Source organism: Elaeis guineensis, chromosome 8, assembly GCF_000442705.2.
Source record: "Elaeis guineensis isolate ETL-2024a chromosome 8, EG11, whole genome shotgun sequence".
NCBI lineage: Eukaryota > Viridiplantae > Streptophyta > Magnoliopsida > Arecales > Arecaceae > Elaeis > Elaeis guineensis.
In genome coordinates, this window is record NC_026000.2 from 79672294 (window position 1) to 79694591 (window position 22298).

At 40.1% G+C, this 22298-nt stretch overlaps 1 non-coding gene across 1 annotated transcript; it reads left to right on the forward strand.

Moving 5' to 3' along the window:
- Window positions 1-21180: 21180 nt before the first annotated feature.
- LOC140851302 (small nucleolar RNA R71) lies at window positions 21181-21286 on the forward strand. Its single transcript, XR_012134054.1, has one exon. It is a non-coding gene; the product is annotated as a small nucleolar RNA R71 (small nucleolar RNA).
- Window positions 21287-22298: the final 1012 nt, after the last annotated feature.

Sequence of the window (22298 nt, forward strand, 5' to 3'; positions counted from 1 at the left end):
ATACATTGCAGGATTTTCATTTCTCTTGCTCTGATACATCTTAAACTTAAATGATCTAATACTCTTTCCAAATCAACTATTAAATATGCTTTGGCACACATGACTAGTTTTGAGAATTGAGAAATTTTTTTTTTTTTGCTCTGATAATAAAATCAAATTTTCTGCTCTAACACCAAAACAATAATCCAATGAGCATATCTTCCAATCTTTAAGCAAATGGACAAACCATTTATGCATACAACCATTTGTATCACATGCCAAAAGAATCATACTCTTTTCAAGCATATGCACCTAAAATACAATCTGTTGAAATTCATGTTTCAGAAAAATGCTTTTGTTCAAATGTCTTGTCATCATCAAAAAGGGAGAGATTGTTGCTCCTAGATTGATTTTGATGACTACAAAACAGTTTGAAGGGATACAAATATTTTTTATTTGAAAAAGACCTTATGCTCTACAGGGGCAAAATCATAATTTCATCAAAACTCTGATTTGATAGCATCATCGTGTAGAACAAATGATATGTAATCTATTGGTGAAAGTTTCATGTTTTTGGACTTATTTTTTGGAGTTATGAAGGTTTGAAGTTCATGAGTCGACTCATGAGTCAACTCATGAAACTATAAGCTGATTGGCACGCAAAGATTAGCCATGGCATGCTGGTTTTCTGGCTTGGCACGACCTGTGAGTCGACTCATGAGTCGACCCACAAGGCATGAGTCGACTCATGAGTCGACTTCTGCTGTTTTGGGCCAAGAAAATCCAGAAACCAAATCTCTGGACTTTGCAACAGAGGTCGACTCATGAGTCGACCCCTGAGGCATGAGTCGACTCATGAGTCGACTCATATGACGGGATTTGCCTGTAACGGCTAGTTTTTGGCCAGATTTGGTTGCTTTTTAATGCTGCTTTTTGTGCTCTAACGGCTCTTTTTCTGCCTAGTTTGTTTTCTTTTGTCTCTTAAGGCTATAAAAGGTTTCAAAAGGTGGAAAACAAAAATGAGAGAGATCCAAATATCCAAGAGGCATTCAAGTGATTTGAAAAGAGAAAATCAAGAGCATTCAAGAGGGCATTCAAGTGCATTCAAGAGAAGGTTTTTCAAGCCAACTACTCAACATCATACAAGAGCTCATTTAAAAGCCTTCAAGAAGCCATCAATCAAGCTCACCAACTCCTCAAGCATTTACTTCATCTCTCATCCACTTTGAGGAAATCCAAGAGGGGCTTCTTCATTTGAGTAAAGCGTATTTATTGTTATATTCGCTCACTTAAGGAGCTATTCTTGTACTTATTTGTGCTCTAAACTGATTTTATCTTGTGAGTAATTATTTTTATTTTGGAGGGTTTCCAAAACAAGGAAAGGTTGATCCGAACCTGAAATCGGAGTGTATTGGGTCGGCTTGTACCCGGAAAATAAGTGGACTGCTTGGGATAGCTAGTGTCAGAGTTTTCGATGGTTGTATTCGGGTTGAATACAAAGTATAGTGGATTGGAATTCCCAAGTAAGAGCTTGGGGAGTGGATGTAGGTGCAAGGTTGGCACCGAACCACTATAAATCATTGTGTTTGTGGCATGCTTTATTGTTTCTCTTTAATTCTCCATTATATCCTTGCATTCTTGTTTTAAGTAATTAATCTCAAACTAAAGTCTCTCTCCTCATTCATCAAGCTTTTGATATATAATTTTTACAAGTAATTAGTTAAGCCTAAAATTTTTAAAACCCAATTCACCCCCCTCTTGGGTTGCATAGCTGGGCAACAATCTTCATCCCTAGGATGTAGGATGCTTCACCCAAGTCCTTCATGGAGAACTGTGATGACAACCAAACTTTTATTCCCTGTAGTGCGGGGATGTCATTCCCGATTAAGAGAATGTCATCCACGTACAAGATAAGGAATACCACAACTGGACCATTTGCCCATTTATAGATGCAGAGCTCTTCTCCATTCTTAATGAAGCCATACGTTTTGATCACCTTATCAAAATGCATGTTCCAACTCCGAGAAGCTTGCTTCAATCCATAAATGGATCTCTGAAGCTTGCACACCTTGGACTCATCTGTGGATGTAAACCCCTCAGGTTGTATCATATACACCTCTTCGGTCAGCTCTCCATTAAGAAAAGCTGTCTTTACATCCATCTGCCAGATCTCATAATCTAGATGGGCAGCTATTGCAAGCATTATCCGAATAGATTTGAGCATTGCCACAGGAGAAAATGTCTCGTCATAGTCAATACCATAATGTTGACGATACCCCTTGGCAACCAGACGGGCTTTATAGGTCTCCACCTTTTCGTCTGCGCCCCTCTTCCTTTTGAAGACCCATTTACACCCAATGGGTTTAACCCCTTTAGGTGGGTCAACCAATGTCCATACATCGTTGACCTTCATGGACTCCATTTCGGATTTCATGGCTTCAAGCCATTTCTCGGAATCAGGTCTCTGCATAGCATCCATATAGGTGATCAGATCCTCATTATTCTCATCAAGTTCGATGGGATCACCATCCCGGACCAAGAAACCGTAGTATCTGTCCGGCTGACGCGGTACTCTACCGGATCGCCTTAATGGTGCAGGTATATTGGGCTCCGGATCTGATCTAATCATATCCGACTCAGGTTCAGCTATTGGTGTCGGTCCTTCTACCTGTTGAACTTCATCAAGTTCAACCTTAGAGGCAACGGTTCCTTCACCAAGGAACTCCTTTTCTAAAAAGATTGCCTTAAGGCTGACGAACACCTTTTGTTCATCAGCATGGTAGAAAAAATATCCTTTTATCTCTTTGGGGTACCCTATGAATGAGCATTTGTCAGACCTAGGTCCAAGTTTGTCTGTGACTAATCGTTTGACATAGGCCGGGCACCCCCAGACCCTAAGGTGTGAAAGTGCTGGCTTACGTCCCGTCCATATCTCATATGGAGTCTTAATTACAGACTTACTTGGAATCCTTTTTAACAGATAACAGGCCGATTCGAGTGCATATCCCCAGAAAATATCAGCAAGCAAGCAAAAACCCATCATGGATCGGACCATGTCTAACAAAGTCTGATTCCTCCTTTCAAACACACCATTATGCTGTGGTGTTCCTGGAGGAGTCCATTGGGAGAAAATCCCATTCTCTCCTAGATATGTGAGAAACTCACTAGAAAGGTATTCTCCTCCTCGATCAGATCGAAGAGTTTTAATACTCTTCCCAGTTTATTTTTCTACTTCACTTCGGAATCGTTTGAACATTTCAAATGAATCCGACTTATGTTTCATCAGATAGACATATCCATATTGGGATAGGTCATCCGTGAAAGCTATGAAGTAGAAATATCCACCTCTAGCACTGGTGCTCATGGGCCCGCATACATCAGTATGTACTAGGCCTAAGAGCTCAGTAGCTCTCTCACCTTTTCCAGTAAAAAGTGACTTGATCATTTTACCAAGAAGACAGAACTCACAGGTTGGAAGTGATTCACAATCACTGACTTTGAGGATTCCCTCTTGAGTCAACCTATTTATTCTGTTCTTATTTATATGACCTAGCCTCCAATGCCATAAGTAGATATTTGACACACTATCTAATCTAGGGTGCTTGCCAGTAGAATAGACTCTTATCGGGCTTGATCTTTTTGGTCTGGCTCTGCACTATGTCCTAGCCTGAACTTGCACCTTCTTTACTTTCTTCTTCTTGTTCTTCTTTTCTTTCTCAAAGGGTCGAGAACCAGAAGATGAACCTCCCACTGAGTTCACTGAGTTCACCGACTCCTTGAGGAGTTGGTGATCCTTCTCAAAGTTCTGAAGCAACCCCATTAACCCATGGTAGTTTACTTCAGGCTTTGTCATTCTATAATGAGTGAGAAATGGGAGACAAGACTTGGGCAGCGAGTTCAGTATTGCATCTTTCCCAAGCTGCTTATGCAAGGGAATGCTGAGCTTGCTCAATCATTCCATCAGCTCGATCATGTACAATACATGATCAGTAACAGAGGCACCATCCCACATTTTGGTGTTGAAGATGGCACAACTAGTCTTGTGCCTCTCCACGTCATCGAGTGTGCCAAAGGCATCCTCCAACACTTGAAGCTTGTCCTTTGGCTGAGCCATCTCGAATCTGCAACTGAACTCGTCGCTCATGATAGCCAGCATGATACAGCGCACCGTGGTCTGATCACTGAGCCACTTCTAGTGTCTCTGATTGTTCCACGTGCATTAACAGCTGGCTCCTCAGGTACAGGATCTAGTATCACATATAGGATCCGTTCATGCTCCAGGACTATCTTCAACTTTCGGTACCATCTACCGAAGTTGGGTCCCACCAACTTATCATTGTCCAACAATGATCGGAGCGATAGGGAAGTGGCCATATTTGCACAAAGGAGAACCATAACCTAATTAGTAATTGATTCATTAAACCTAAAGATTTGGACTTTAATCAAAAGGTTTCTCCCACTATTTTATTCGAATTGATAGCCTCTACCTTCAATTCGAGGAATTACCCAAATTCCTTAGCGGGTACTAGAATCCACTTAGACTGCACACAAGCCCAACTTTGGTTGGCCAACCCATGTACATCTAAGGGTAGGTTCATAACCAATTATTTCTCTAAACAATTTCTAGTAATTTTAATTTTACCCCAGAAACCTAATCAGTAGGCTTTGGCCTCCACTGTAAGGATCCAGTTAGGTCCAACCATTAACATGATCATACTTGGTGTATCTAACCAACGAATGATTAAGCCCAACTTTGGTTGGCTCACCTAACCACCATTAGAGAGATACTTCCAAGTCGTCATATGATGAGTGATAATTTCATTAGTCAACAAGCACCAGGCCTTTGGGTCTGCAATGATTATTGAGTTCATGGACTCATTATCAAACACCTTAATAGGAGGCTATGACTCAGTTATCTTCATAACTTTGTCATTTTAAGGACCTAATAATTTTAGAGGATTTAAATAATATAGAGGATGAGGTCAGATGAACCAGCTTATCATGATCCTTCCACTGGCTTCACCAAGTCAGCTTAAGGGAGACCATTAAAAGGGCTGGTCTAGGAGCACCTAAATCAGTCACACTGATTTACCTAGCTGACATGGGTCAGCTCGAATAGTCAAGTGATCCGATCAAAACATAATTTCACCAAGAGGCCAGGTAAGTTCGATCAGTGGGAGGGTCTGCCAAAGCTTGCCTTAGACACCATCAGAAATGGCCAGGTAAGCGGGCTCCCAATTAAAAACCACCAGTCTGGTTTACCTTAGACACCAACTGGTTTAATTAGTTTCGATTAGATCAACCTAACAGTTCGTGCTAGACCGCTTAGCCAAGAATCAAGTCCATTTGGTTCTCGTTAAAGACATGGACTTGACCAACTACAACTATTGTAATTGATCTAGAGAATCCTTGACCTAATCTAAGACAACAATTGATTAGATTTAGTCAATTCTCTAATTAAGTCCATCTTTAATCTAACCATAGGTCTAACCCAATTAATGGACCTAATTCTCACTAACCCATTAACCCAATGTGTTATGATTTGTGTCTTAGGTTCTTCAATTCACAATCCTAGAACCTAATCAAACAACTTCTTAATTCTTAATTAAGTTTTGGGCTGAGGGTTGGGTTTGGCCTTTCAAAAAAAAATAATTTTCATATTTGTAAAATAATTTTACAATATGATTCTACCAACCATATTGCATGTTTGATTCATAATCAAGATGCAAGTGAAATAAACATGAAACTACTTTAGATCTAATCTAAACAGGTTCATGTAATTGAAACAATTTCAACTTTAAATAATTTCTTTGCACAAAAATTATTAACAAAGAGATTTTATTTCAGATTTAAACATCTTTTAAATCTAATAAATCATAAATTTAATCTAGATCATATCTAATAAATTTATGATTAAAGATAGATCTATACAAACTAGGACAACCTTTGCACTGTAAGGGGTAAACCTTACAGCAGGACAACCTTGCAGTTTGTGATTGATCTAAAATTTTAATTTTAGATTTAATAATCAGATTATAAATTAGATCTAATCTAAAAAATAATCTAAGCATGTATAAATAATCATGTAATAAAGAACCTAGGCTCTGATACCAATTGTAGGAACCAGATCTAGGGTTTCAAGGTTAGATCTTGAAACTTTTTCAAGATCATACAGCGGAAGACTAAAATAAATCAAAATTTATTTTTTAAGATCAAAAAATCTCTAGATCTAAGATCCTATTACATGATTATTACATAGCATTAAATCAAAAATTAAAATATATATAAATATAGTATGAACTACATGTTGATCATATCAACATGTTTCTATACTAGCTACATCTAATGTATGTATTAAATAATAGATCAGATCTATTACCTTGCAAGTTAGACGCTCTAACCTCGCTAATCCGGGCTTAAGGATGATGTTGCAAGCCGCACATGCATCCGGCCTCTAGGAGTCGTTCACACGAGCCCACGAATCTCGATCAGAAGTCCTGCTTCAGGAAATCAGCACAGTATGCTAGTACTGCGCTGATCCTTCTTTGATGGTTGATCAGGTGCCTCCTTCTTCTTGATTTGGACTCTTCCAAAGATGGAAAGTAGAAGGAGGAGTTTCAGATCTGAGATGCTCTTAGGAAACTCAAGATGGAAGGAGGAAAGATATGAAAATAAAAACCCTAGAAGAAGACCCTCTTCTTCTTCACGTTTTTCTCTCTAGACACCCAAAATTGTGTCTTTTATATCTCCACAACCCAAAGGTATTTCTCTCTGATTTTTGGATGGTAGAAAGGTCTCTCTTAAAACTATCTCTCCTTAAAATTTTACGAAGAAACTCGTCTTATATAGAGAGATATGATAGAGTCCTTGTCTAGGTCAAACACCTAGTGTAGGCTTATCCAAACATGGCAAGTTAAGGGACGCCCAACTCTTGAGCACCTCCTCCATATTTTTGTGCATGGATCACCAGAAAAGGGTGTACAATGTAAACCCTAAAAGCCATGAAAATTTCAAAAAAAATTTGGATAAAGTTGGTGCAAAATTGAAAGAGTTTTGGATTTCTAAAACTCTATCTCATAGAATTCGAAATCCAAACTTATTCCTTTTAGATTTGATCCAAATCACCTTCCATGTAAGAAAGAAGAGAGGAGACCTTTTGTGAACGTGGGAGAGATCTGGGAGAGGGCTTTTGTCACACAAAATAAGTGAGATTGGCGTTGAATAAGAGAGAGGGCGTGGAGAAGGTTTATGTGGCGCAAGGTGGAATCCTAGTCCTACTAGGATTCTATCTCATAACTTGTTTTAATTTGGTTTCCCAAACCAAATCAAATCAAAATTAGATCAACCCAATTAAAATAAATCTTAACCTAATTAAAAATCTAATTTAATCAGATTAAATTAGATTTAAATCTGATTTAATTTTCTAATCAAATTAGAAATTAGATTGACCCAAGTCCTAGTTGAACTAGGACTAGTCTTTCCTTGCACTTGGCTTATCCAATAAGCCAATTGGACTTGATCCAATCAAGCCCAAACCAAATCTAATTAAATTATATTTAATTAGACTTAATCTCAGCCCATTGGCTTAATCAAATTAAGCCAATTAGCAATCAAATTGCTAATCGATCCTCCTGCAACACTTGCACTGGGTTAAATGTCAATCGTATTGATTATTTAACCCTATAATGATTCTTAATCGTTGATCAACCATCCGATCGGATCATGAACTCTAATGTGTGTGACCTCATAGGTCCGAACCTAAGTCGGTAGCATAGAAACAAATTTCTATACCAATCGAAGTGACCGTCTAGCAATGGTACCCGACGACCGGATAGGTCGAATGTGTAGAACAACATCCTTAGAACCCATGCGGATATAGTTTTCATATAATTCATCCCCTTGACCAAAATGATCATAGGACACCCCAGAGCTCAACTGTCACTCTGATCAGGTTGTCCACATTGTATTTCAAAATATCAAATCCATCTGATGGATTACCCTGGCCAAGGTTTTGCTAAATTGAAATACAGCGACTCATTCTTCTCCAACTCTTGGAGTGGTCAATCCCATCTCGATCACACTCTGACTTCGCAAGTACTTGATTGTGCCCAGAAGCCTTCCGTCCCTGAATTAGAAATTCAGTTAGTCCAGTACCAAAGCACAGTGAGTTGCTTGCAAGTCAATGAGGCGATCTCAAGTCTAAGGGACATTTATACCTATATCTCATCAGAGACATTCTCGACAGCAGAATGCTCTGGAGTTGGTCACGTTCAATGACGATGTACCCTTACATCTCACCTGTATGCCATACCAGTGTCTCCACACTCCTTGGTTAAGAGGACAACCAACCCATATGGCCTACAGCGACCTATGCTTGATAGAAGCTATCGTCCTTATTAACAGCCTATCATTTGGTCGTGAACAGTTTTAAGGACTAATCGATAAATCCTCTCTTTATCGAACTTAAATAGTCCTAAGAACTTCATCATAACAACGGAGTTCATTAGAAGATGAAAGCTTATGATGAAAATGCCAAATATATTTTATTTATTAACAAATCAATTACAATACTTGGTTGCTCAACCGTCAACAGCTTGACGATTGGCTTTTTGAGACACATTTCCCAACACTTCTTGCATCTTTCTCCCTTGATTGAAGCGGTTGGAGCGTGCCCTAGCTTCCACCGTTCTTCTCAAAATCATCATTTCTCTCCACCAAAATCTCTTTCCATCCTCTAGTAACCTTCCTTCTCCTCACCCATTTGATCTTTCGAGTCTCCTTGCTTGCTCTTGTGGTGAGAATGGCCCCAAAGATGAAACTTCCTCAAAGAAGGAAATCAGTCTGTGAGCTGGAAGAAGGCATCCGCAGAAAAAGGCAAGCTTCTCAGACCTCCTTTGCTCCCATTCCAGCTTCAGCTTCTGCACCAGGTCCCTCTCAGTCTCCCCTTAGCCCGGGCAAAATCCCTCTCTCTGACAGAAAGGTAGAAACCGGCAAGAATGTGGACTTCAGGTTTTTTGAAAAAGAGGGTTTCTCCTTTGGGTCAAAGATCAAAAACCAAGGTTGGAAATTTTACTGTTCTCTCAAGGAAGTTACATATGTAGACTTGGTTAGAGAGTTTTATCTAAATCTGCACTATGGCAATAGAACAGTAACTTCTACTGTTAAGGGAATTGATATCTGCTTAGATCCTATTATTTTGGGAGAGATTCTACATTTGCCCTGTGAGGGATATTCTAACATGGAACTCTCAGTGAAGGAAGAGGGGATCAATGTAATTTTAGGAGGAGCTTACTCGGGAAGTCTAAATAAATTAGAAGCCAAAATCTTGTCAATTGAAATGAGAATTCTACATCAATTAGTGACAAAGCTTTTCTTTCCGAGGAGTGGTAGGCATGACCTCCTTTCTGAGCGAGACAATTGTATAATGTTTCATGTGATCACTCAAACCCCCTTAAACCTCCCTGCTTTAATGATTGAGGCCATGAGAGAAACACTGAATAGATCCAAGGCACATCTGCCTTTTGGTATGGCCCTCACACTAGTTTTCAGGAGGTTTGGAGTCAGTTTTGAGGGGGAGGCATCTGCTAAGCTTTCTCACGCAGACACCATCAACCAACACACTCTGCACCGCATGGGATTCACTAGAATTGATGGTGGTTGGATCAAGGGTACAGAAGAAAGAGCTGAGAAGAGAGCTGAGGATAGAGTTGAGGACAGAGCTGAGGAAGAAGGTCCCTCATCACCTCTTCATGACTTCAGGGCAGCATCTCCAGACATCCAGTTTGTTTCAGATCCAGAGGCTGGCCCTTCAGACTCCACCAGGAGGCACACACCAGTTCAGCAGCCAGACAGCAGAGCACCTCCCTCAGAGTACAGATTGGCTGATGATCAGATTGAGTAGATTTCTCAGCGTGTGGCTTCCTTGCTTTCTCGTCAGTGGAGCACTTCTACATTTGCACCGGGATCCACATCATTAGATACATCTGATCAGACCTTGATCCCCATATCTCCACTGTATTTCAGATGATCTCAGATCAGTCAGTTCGGATTCAGCAGCTTGAGGATTACATTTTGAGACTGACTGGGAGAGTACTTGACTTGCAGGCGCAAGTCTTAGCTTTGGCCCATCCTCAGCCACAGGAGTGCACTATTGAGGTCACAGACCTTACTGCGGAGGCTGGCAGGCTCAGAGGTGTATTGGAGGGTGGTTTTGATTTCTTGAGGAGAGAGATCAGAGGCTCTAGTGAGCATGCTTCTACACAGTTCACTGCACTGCTTCAGTCTGTTTCGAGAGCTCTGAACGTTCTTGATTCCATCAGGCTCTCTCTTGCAGTCCAGTCTTTGACCTCTGAACGTTCTTAGCCTTCAGGATCATCTCGCCCACCTACTCGTGCCAGCACCTCCACTCGTGGCAGAGGCAGTTGGGGTAGAGGATGAGTCTCTGGTCGTGATCCATCATCTCCCCACCCCATCTCTGATACATCTGATTCTGATCCATAGAGTCATGTGTTCTACTAGATCCTTGTTGTTAGTCATGTCTGTTGTTATTTCTAGGATCTGTCTTTTGGACCATGTAATGATGTTAACTAGTTGACTTTTATATTATGAAATATGTATTGAAACAACTATGGTTTTAATCATCTTTTAATTATATATCTACTCTTTGTAATGGTATCAATCATCTCTTGATTATATATCTTCTCTTTGTTGCTAATTCATATCTATGGTACTCAATGGCATATTTTGTTTTATGATTACTATATTCAGGGGGAGCAAACATTAATGATAAGCACAAGAAGTTTGAAGAAACACTAAAGAGAAAATGTATTCAAAAAAAAAAAAAAAGAGGGCGAGTTAACAATGTTTGATGATGTCAAAAAGGAGGAGAAATTAAAGAAAAGTATCAAAAGCAAGATTATTAAATGACTTAAAAATACAATGAGTGAATTGCTAAGCAAAAGTATCAAAAAAAAGATAAATAAAAGACTTAAAGATAAAATGAGTGAATTGGGAGAAATTGAAATATCAAAAACAAGATTGCTAACAAAATGAATGAATTGCTAAGCACAAAGCAAATGAGCAACCTTTAAAATTACTTCTTAGACATGCTCTGATATGCTTTAAAATTAGACATGCTCTGATACATCTTAAATGCTCTGATACATCTTAAAATTTGACATGCTCTGATATACTTTACAATTAATTCTTAGACATGTATTGATACACTTAATTGTTAAACTTGCTCTGATACTAAAACTAAATAATCAAATGAGAATGAGCAAATTTTCAAGATGCAACTTGCTCTGATACTAAAACTAAATAATCAAATGAGAATGAGCAAATTTCAAGATGCTAAGAAATTTGAAAAACAAGCAAATGAGAAAATGAGATATTTTCAAACACGCAATTCTCAAATCATAAGGTATACTCTGCTTTGCTCTGATAACAAAAATAAATTTTCTACTCTGATACCAAAATCACATAATCAAATGAGCAAATTTTCAAATCATTAAGCAATAGGCAAATTACTTATGCAAATGGGTACATGTATCACATGCCAAAAGAATCAATCTTCTTTTTAAGCAAATGCACTTATAAGTAATTTTCAAGTTGGTAGTAAATTTTCTATTTATCTTCAAACTACCTATAATGCATTTCATTCCTATGAAATTCATGATCATTGATTCACATAGATGCTTTTGTTCAAGTGTTTTGTCATCATCAAAAAGGGGGAGATTGTTGCTCCTTAGATTGATTTTGATGATAACAAAGCAGTTGAAGGGGTACCAATGATTTTCACTTGAAAAAGACTTATTGCTCATCAGGGGTAAAATTATAATTTTACCAAAACCCTGATTTGATAGTATCAAATGATAGAACAAAAGATTTGTGATCCAATGGTGAAAATTTTATTGATTTTGGACTTGTATTTTAAAAGATATGCATGATTGAAAATCATGAGTCGACTCATGAGTCGACTCATGGGACATGAGATGACTGGCACGCTAAAATTCCTGACCGGCACTATCTTGGCACTCCCTGTGAGTTGACTCAATGAGTCGACCCCCAAGGCATGAGTCGACTCATGAGTCGACCTCTGCGGGTCTTTTGTCAGTTTTACAGAACCATGGATCCCGTTCACTTCTGTGATGATTTTTCACAGAGGTCGACCCATGAGTCGACCCCCAGGCATGAGTCGACTCATGAGTCAATCCCTGTGATGGGATTTTTCTACAACGACTAGTTTTTTAGCTATTTTAAATACTTTTAATGCTCATTTATTGTGGTCTAACGGTCTTTTTCAGCCTAGAATATTTTTCACTATTTCTTAAAGGTATAAAAAGGACAAAAATGTGGAAATCAACAAAAAGAACAAGAAGAAAAAGAGAGGATTCAAGGAGAGAGATTTTGAAAAAGGGATTTCAAGCTAACATTTCAGCCCTAAGCAAGAGCTCATTCAAAGCTTTCAAGAAGCCTTTAATCCAAGCTCACCAACTCCTCAAGTGCACTTTCAAGTCTCCATCCACCTTGAGGAAATCCAAAAAGGGTCTTCTTCTCTTAAGTAAAGTATATTTAAAGTTATATTCGCTCATTGAAGGAGCTTTCTTTATGCTTATTTGTGCTATAAATTGTTATACTCAGTTTGAGTGATTGGTTTTATTTTGGAGGGGTTTCAAAATAAGAGAAGGTTGATCCGAACCTAGAATCAGAGTGTATTGGGTTGGCTTGTACCCGTGAAATAAGTGGTCTAGCTTGGGATAGCTAGAGTCAGAGTTTTCGACGTTTGTATTCGGGTTGAATACAAGATTAGTGGATTGAAATTCTCAAGTAGGAGCTTCGAGAGTGGATGTAGGTACAAGGTTGGCACCGAACCACTATAAATCCTTTTGTTTGGTGTGTGTCTAATTGCTCTTCTTTATCTCTTCATCATTTTCTTGCATTCTTGCTTTTGCTATTAGCCTTGAATTAATTCTACTCACTCTATCTATTTAGCTTTATCAAACATTTCTCATAAGTCATTAGTTAAGCTTAAAATTTTTAGAAACCCAATTCACCCCCCCTCTTGGGTTGCATAGCTAGGCAATATCATATAATTCATCCCCTTGATCAAAATGATCATAGGACACCCCAGAGTTCAACTGTCAACTCTGATCAGGTTGTCCATATTGTATTTCAAAATATCAAATCCATCTAATGGATTATCCTGGCCAAGGTTTTGCTAAATTGAAATACAGCGACTCATTCTTCTCCAACTCTTGGAGTGGTCAATCCCATCTCGCTCACACTCTGACTTCGCAAGTACTTGACTGTGCCCAGAAGCCTTCCGTCCCTGAATTAGAAATTCAGTTAGTCTAGTACCAAAGCACAGTGAGTTGCTTGCAAGTCACTGAGGCAATCTCAAGTCTAAGGGACACTTATACCTATATCCCATCAGAGACATTCTCGACAGCAGAATACTCTGGAGTTGGTCACGTTCAATGATGATGTACCCTTACATCTCACCTGTATGCCATACCAGTGTCTCCACACTCCTTGGTTAAGAGGACAACCAACCCATATAGCCTACAGCGACCTATGCTCGATAGAAGCTGTCATCCTTATTAACAGCTTATCATTTTGTCGTAAATAATTTTAAGGACTAATCGATAAATCCTCTCTTTATCGAACTTAAATAGTCCTAAGGACTTCATCATAACAACGGAGTTCATTAGAAGATGAAAGCTTATGATGAAGATGCCAAATATATTTTATTTATTAACAAATCAATTACAATACTTGGTTGCTCAACCGTCAACAGCTTGATGATTGGCTTTTTGGGACACTTTTCCCAATAGCCCCATTCCTAGCTAAAACTGGGGCTAATCCCCACACATCCGTGTGTACTAACTCCAGAGGGGCTGCACTGCGGGCTGTACCGATGTTGAACTGAACTCTTCTCTGCTTTTCCATCTGGCAAGGCTCACAGATCTCCCCTGTAGCACCATCCTCCAGATCAGAGATGAGTCCTCTCCTGCTCAACTCCCTCAGCCCCTTGTCATCTATGTGGCCTAGGCGGTAGTGCCACATCCGTAAACCCCCTGCTGGTCTTGTGCTGTAGCTGCTGCATCAGACTCTCCGGTCACCACAGATCCCTCCATGCGATAGAGGTTATTGTCCAACCTCCTACCTCTCATCACTACCATAGCTCCATTGGAGATGTTCAGTACTCTGCTTCTAGCCCTACTGCTAAAGTTGTATCCACTGTGCTCCAAGTAGCCTAGTGACACCAGATTTTTTTTCAGCTCCGGGATGTGCTTTACATTTGTCAATGTCCTCACAATCCCATCAAACATCCTCACTCTGACTGTCCCTATCCCAGCCACCTTGCAAGGATGATTATCGCCTAGAGTCACTGATCCCTCATCTGTCTTGGTGTATGTCGCAAACCAAGACCTGTGTGGTGTGTAGTGATGTGAGCATGCAGAGTCTAGTGTCCACTCCTTGTGTAATGCCTGTGACCATCTGATACCACAAGTAGATCATCCTCCACCTACTGCCCAGCAACTGCACTCACTGATTCTGAGCCACTTTTTTCTCCCTTCTTGCTCTTCCATAGTGGACATTCTCACTTGAAGTGCCCGAACTCGTTGCACTTGAAGCATTTCATCTCTTTCTTTCCCTTCCTGGACTTGGACCGCCCCCTGGACTTGCTTCTGCCTCTGCCTCTACCTGTCCTCTCCCCTACTGCCAAACCCTCCTGGGGAGCCCGATCTCTGATCAACTTTTTCTTTTGCTCATTAGACCTCAGCACCGAGATCATGTCCTCATATTCCAGAGTCTCCTTACCGTAGAGCAGTGTAGTCACCAAAGAGTCATATGATCCTAACAGCGAACACAAAAGCAATAGGGACTTGTCCTCCTCATCCAGCTTCACCCCGATATTCATCAACACCGTGCACAACTGGTCGAACCTCTGAATGTGGCCAATCACATCAGATTTCTCCTGCATTCGAAGACTGTACAACCTCTTCTTCAGCATTAGCTTGTTGCACATATTCTTCCCCATATACATGGTGTCCAACTTCAACCAAAGGCCCTTCGGGGTCTTTTCTTCCAGCACCGAATACAACGCCGCATCCATCAAACATCCTCTGATCACCGAGCATGCTTTCTTCTCCAACGATGCCCACTGTCTATCTGTCATTCCCTCAGGCTTCTCATACAAAGCCTGATCCAGATCTGCTTGCACCAGAAGATCCTCCATCCGGATTTTCTACATGGAAAAATTTCTCTTGCCATCAAACTTCTCGAAATTGACCTTCATATTGCTGCCCATGATTGAATCCAAGCCAAATAAGCAATATAAAATTAAGAAGTGTAGAATATACCTTAATGGTACCTTGCTGAAATTTTTCAGCACTTGGGATCTTCAACTTCTCGTGCTTGGAACCGCTTCCTCACCACCGTGGCTCTAATACCAACTGTTGGAGCACGATCTCGGTGCTTCTCCCATGGATCTTTGGTGCAGCAAAACCAGCAACGAACAAATCTGGAGACCTCTGGACTCGATCTAAGGCCCTTGACGAAATCAGCCTGGTTGCTATCTTCTTCGTCAGCCTTTCGTTCTAAAAATTTCAAGATCTGGTACCCAACCAGATCAGGCCTAGATCGAGGTCTTCCAATTCATAGATCTCAAATTGGGGTATTCTAGATAGGGAAGAAGGTAGATGGAGATAGACCTTGCAGATCTATCCTGCTGCAGCCTTTCCTGTAGATCTGTTGATGGAGATCTCACCCACGCCTCAAATGACCTCAGATCAACTCCAGATCTGAGAGGGACTTATACCAACCTCTTCTCAAGAGATTCTAGATCCTGGACCTGATGCTTGGGTGGCTGCAAGAGAGGGGGAGCAGATCTGGTAGGCGGCACAAAGGGGGAGGAGGTCTAGCGCCTCCTTGCTTCACTTGCCTTTTTGGGACCTGGCGGCAAGAAACCTAGGGTTTCTTGCTCCTGGGGCATGAAGAATTGCTAGAGAGAGAGGGAGAAGAGACAGAGAGACTTGGGAGAAAGAGTTGTGTATTACTTGGCTTAATCAAACCTATACAAGTACATGTATATATAAACACAAGGTCAAGTGACCCAAACCCAAAACTCCCCTTGACCAACTCTATGGGAGATTAAGTTAACCCAAGCCCATGTACACCCATGACTTGACCTAATCTCACCTATCTTGAGCCCAGACCTAGCCCATAAAGAGTTGGTCCCTTGAGGCCCACATAACCTAGACCTCAAGAACCTGAAAGGCCCACAGCCTTTCAACCTAGAGCCCAACTAGCCCTAGAACCTCCATGAAGCCCTCATGAATGATGGACCTTGGCCTTAGCCTTGATCCTCTGGGCCTTGGGCACACCACCTGGATCACAACAATCTACATATGGCTTTAGACGTTGGCCGTTTACCTTAAATGTATTGCCATTCTGAGGGTCATGAATTTCAATTGCTCCATGTGGGAATATTTGTGTGATAATGAAAGGTCCATCCCATCGGGATCAAAGTTTATCGAGAAAAAGGCATAATTTGGAATTGAAAAGCCATACCTTTTGATTTAGCTCAAATGATTTTCTAGAGATATATTCTTCATGAAATACTTTGGATCGATCCTTGTAAATTCATGAACTCTCATATGCATTGTTGCAAAGTTCTTCCAGTTCATTGATTTGCAACCTTCGATTAGAACCTGCATTCTTCATGTTAAAATTAAACATTCGTATGGCCCAGAGTGCACGATGTTCTAATTCAACTAGCAGATGGCAAGCTTTGCCAAAAACTAATCGGTAGGGTGACATACCGATAGGAGTTTTAAATGCTGTACGGTAAGCCCCTAATGCATCATCTAAGCGAAGAGACCAATCCTTTCTATCGGGCCTAACTGTCTTTTCTAGGATATGTTTAATCTCCCTATTTGACACCTCTACCTGACCATTAGTTTGGGGGTGATATGGTGTGGCCACTTTGTGTGTAATATTATATTTTTTCATAAGTGCTTCAAAATGTTTATTCATAAAATGAGTCCTCCCATCACTAATGATCACCCTTGGGAAGCCAAATCGACTAATGATGTTTCGTTGGATAAAACTAGTTACAACTTTATTATCATTAGTCTGTGTAGCTATTGCGTCCACCCATTTTGACACGTAATCAACTGCCACCAGAATATATTCGAATCCAAATGAGGCAGGAAAAGGTCCCATGAAATCAATCCCTCAAACATCGAAGATTTCTACTACTAAAATGGGGGTCAGTGGCATCATATCCTTCTTGGATAAATTTTTTGTTTGCTGACATTGTAGACAACTTCGATCAAATTCATGTGCATCCTTGAAAAATGTTGGCCAATAAAACCCACTCTGCAACACTTTTGCTGCAGTTTTTCTTCCACTAAAATGTCCCCCACATGCCGAAGAATGGCAAAAAGTGAGAATACTTTGGAATTCACTCTCGGAGACACAACGGTGAATAACTTGGTTAGGACAGTATTTGAATAGTTCAGGTTCCTCCCAAAAATAATGTTTAATTTACGAGAAAAATCGATCCTTTTCTTGTTTTGTCCAGTGAGAAGGTACTTATCTTGTTGACAAGTAATTGACAATATGGGCAAACCATGGAGGACGGCTAGAGGAGATTGCGAAAAGTTGTTCGTCAGAAAATTTCTCTTTGACCTCATCTATGCCTATCATGTGTTCAACTAAGATCCTAGAGATGTGATCAGCTACCACATTCTCGGAACCCTTCTTATCCCGAATTTTCAGATCAAATTCTTGTAAAAGAAGGATCCATCTGATCAAACGTGGTTTAGTATCTTTCTTTGAGAGGAGATGTTTCAGAGCTGCATGATCAGAGTAAACTAGAACCTTAGACCCTAACAGATATGAGCAAAATTTTTCAAGGGCGAACACTACTGCTAGTTTTTTTTTTCTGTTGTGGTGCAGTTTAATTGAGCATCGAAAAGAGTCTTGCTAGCATAATAGATCACATGTGGCTCCTTATTAATTTTTTGGCCTGAGACAGCACCTATTGCAAAGTCAGAGGCATCACACATAATCTCAAATGGAATGGATCAGTCAGGGGGTTTTATTATGGGTGCTGTTGTCAGGGCTGTTCGTAATGTGTTGAATGCATTCAAACAGTCTTTTTCAAAGATAAATGGTGTGTCCTTGGCCAACAAATTGCACAGAGGTCTTGAAATCTTGCTAAAGTCTTTGATGAAGCATCTATAAAATCTGACATGACCTAAGAAGGATCATATTTGTCGGACCAAAGTAGGGGGTGGTAGTTTTGAAATGACCTCAACTTTGACTTTATCTACCTCGATCCCTCTTTCAGAAATAATATGTCCTAATACAATTCCTTTCCGCATCATAAAATGGCTCTTTTCCCAACTTAGGACGAGATTTATCTCCATACACCGTTTAAGAACTTTGGAAAGATTATGGAGATAATCCTCAAAGGTGGTTCCAAACATAGAAAAATCATCCATAAAAACTTCATGATATTTATCCACCATATCCAAAAAAATGGCCAGTATGCACTGTTGAAATGTAGCGGGTGCATTGCAGAGCCCGAATGGCATACGTCGAAAAGCGAAGGTGCCATAGGGGCAGGTGAAGGTAGTGATTTCTTGATCATCCGAAAATATAGGTACTTGATTGTACCCTGAATAACCATCAAGAAAATAGAAGAAACTTTGTCCTGCTAACCGTTCTAAAATTTGGTCGATGAAAGGCAATGGAAAATGGTCCTTCCTAATAACGGCATTTAGTTTTCTATAATCTATGCATACTTGCCATCCAGATGATATGCGAGTGTGAAGCAGTTCACCTTCTTCATTCTCAACCACGGTAATACCTGATTTTTTAGATACTACTTGAGTGGGACTGACCCATTTACTATCAGATATGGGGTAGATGATTCCAGCATCTAACCACTTTACCACCTCTTTCTTTACTACTTCACGCATGTTTGGGTTCAATCTCCTCTGCATATCTCGATGGGGTTTGGTATTTGCCTCAAAATGAATATGGTGTATGCAAATGGAGGGGTCAATTCCTTTTAAATCGGCAATGGACTAACCGATAGCCTCTTTGTGTTCCTTCAGAATACCAACCAATGTGCTTCCTGACTAGGGGTCAAGTCTGATGCAATGATTGCCGGGAGGGTGCCATTGGGTCCTAGAAATACATACTTGAGCGTAGCAGGAAGGGGTTTCAATTCTAACGTAGGTGGTGATTCTAAAGATGGGACTATTGGTGTACTGACTAATGTGGGCAATGGCTCATACTTGATTGTCCATGGAGGAGTGATTTTATCATGTGGTGTATCCAACAAGGTGTTAACTTCTTTTATATATCCCTCAAAGACATACACTCCAAAGTGAGCCAAGCAAGTATCTAAGGGGTCTGGTGCTAGAATTATGGGTGTTGCATCTTCTATAATTCTTCTAGTATATCTACTTTGAAGCAACTATCCATTGATGGTCCTTGGGAAGCACCAAACACATTCAGTCTCAGTTTCTTATTTTCAAATGATACGTCCATGACTCCTATCCTATAATTAATGCATGCATTTGCCATAGCTAGGAAGGGTCGTCCTAAGATAATGAGAATTTATCTTGGGTTGCCACTTAGTTCCATGTCGAGAACCAAAAAATCAACTAGAAATTAAAACTCATCTACCTTGACCAAGACATCCTCAAGCATTCCACGTGGTTCCTTAATTGATCTGTCGGCTAATTGCAGTGTGACTGATGTGGATTTCAGTTCTTCGAATCCAAAAAGTTCATACACTGAACTTGGTAAAATATTCACACTTGCCCCTAAGTCTAGAAGAGCTTTTTCAATGTGATAATCTCCTATAACACAGGAAATGATGAGGGCTCTTAGGTCCTTAAGCTTTGGAGGAGTGGCATGCTGGAAGACAGAACTAGCCTGTTTAGTGAGGCATACTTTCTTTAGGATTTGTGATCTAGATTTATATTTTTGAGTACACAAATCCTTCAAAAATTTGGCATAAGCAGGGACCTATTTGATTGCGTCTAGAAGGGAAAGATTAATTTGGACTTGCTTAAACAATTCCAACATCTTGTCGAGTCTTCCTCCCTTCTTATCTGCAGGAATAGGGGCTTTCAGGGCATCTGAAAATGGGGCTTTAGGCAAGTAAGATGATTCTGGTGCAGTTGGTTTATTCTCTATTTTAAGGTCCTCCTTGTTTTTGGGTGATTTGACTTCGGTTAGAGGTTTAGGATCGGTCTCATTGGTTTTAATAGTGTGTTCAATGACCTTCCCACTTCTTGGAGTCAAGATTAATTTGGCGTATTCAGAAAAAGCTTCTGGGGTATTAGAGCTCTCAATCACAAATTGCCCTCTTGGGTTGCTCTCGGGTTGGCTAGGTAATTTTCCTTCTTCTCTTTTACTGAATGCAGTCACTAGTTGATCTATTTGGGTCTCTAGCTTAGCAATGGATTGTGTGTGGGAGTTAAGGGTCTAAGTGTTGACTTCTAATCATTCTAGTGCTTTCAGAACTTTTTCCTCAAAAGCTGAGCTGTGACAAGTAGTAGACGGTTGAGGAGTATTTTGAAATTGATGGTATGGTCCATGCCTATATGTTGGGTCCTGATATTAAGGTCGAGGTGCGGCAAGGCTAACCACTGGTTGTGGTCTCCAGAAAAAATTTGGATGGTTTCTCCAGCCGGGGTTATAAGTGTTCGAATATGAATCATTTCCTGATCTGTGAGCTTGTTGGACTTGAGCTTGCTGAACCTGCTCGTGCACAAACTCAGGAAATTAAGGTGCAGCTGGGCATTCACTAACAAAATGGTTCGGACTTGCACACAATGTACAAACTTCTTGAATTGGGTTAGGTGGAATCAGAGATTGTCCAGTATTTAGAAGACGGTCTAATTTTTGGGACAGATCATCTACCTTACTATGGATATCTATGACGTTTCCAATCTGATAAATTCTTTTTTTTTTTGTCGAAGCTTGGGTTGTTCTCTAAAGGTAGCAGACATATGATGTAGGAAATTCTCACTAAGTGTTTCAAAGAGCTGCCAGGCTTCATCCTCACTCTTTAGCATGAATATCCCACCACATGATGCATCAACCATTTGTCAGTGTTTCTCCGATAGACTATCATAAAAACACTGACAAAGTTGCCATTTAGGGACAGCATGGTGTGGACATTTACGAATGAGATCCCTTAACCTTTCCCATGTCTCATGAAAAAGTTCACCTTCCAATTGGGAAAAACTAATGATAGCTTTTCTAATTTGATTTATTTTTTCAATTGAAAAGTATTTCTTGAGAAATTCTCTCTGAAGATGATTCCAAGTTGAAATAGTTATAGAGTCTAAGGAGTTTAACTAATGCTTGGCTTTGTCCTTAAGTGAGAAAGGGAACAGTTTCAACCTAAGGGCATCATTGGAGAAGTTTTGGATTTTTACTGTAGAATAAATTTCAAGAAATTCATCTAAGTGTTTGTATGGGTCCTTGTTACTAAGTCCATAGAATGATGGCAACATTTGAATAATGCTAGACTTAATCTCATATTGAGTAGCTTCTACTAGAGGTGCTTGAATGCATGGAGAGTAGGTATACGAGGATGGAGTGAAATATTCTCTCAATGAGCTTGGAGGATTAGCCTCACCAGGTGCAACCATGTTTCTAACTTGGATAGTCCTAAGAGTCTTTTCTAATTCTTTGTCTAATGGTTGCAAGTCGGGTTTTAGTGATCGTCGACCTAACATGCAACTAAAAGGTCTATGTAGGACTATCCTAGTCTGTTAAGGATTATTATTTTTTTTTTTATTAAGAGGAGAGGAGAAGAGAGAAAAGAGTTCTAAAGAAAAGATCCTAAGAAGTCCTAAAACTAATAGAAGAATTAGTTGTGGTTAGATTTTAATTACAATTAAGTTAGCATGCAGCGGACTCTCTATCCTAAAGTTACCCTAGTTCTAGACAGCTCCTAACTGTAGTTAGCCTTCAAGCCCTCCAAGTCGAAGCTTGACCAACCAACTGGCCAGATAAGTATAAGGTCGGTGGGAGTCCCCCCGTTGCTTTCCTTAGACATCAATTAAATTGGTCAGGTCAGTGAACGGAACTAATTAAAAAACCACCTTCCTTCGGGCTCAGTCGTCCTGCAAACAACTTGCCTAGACACCAGCTAGCTGACCAAGTCTAACCTGGTTCAACTCTCAGGGTCACTTGTCCTAATGAGCTCGAAATCTTTAGGGGTCAACATCTAATTAATTTTAGATTAAGGTCTAGGTTATGCAAATGCAAGG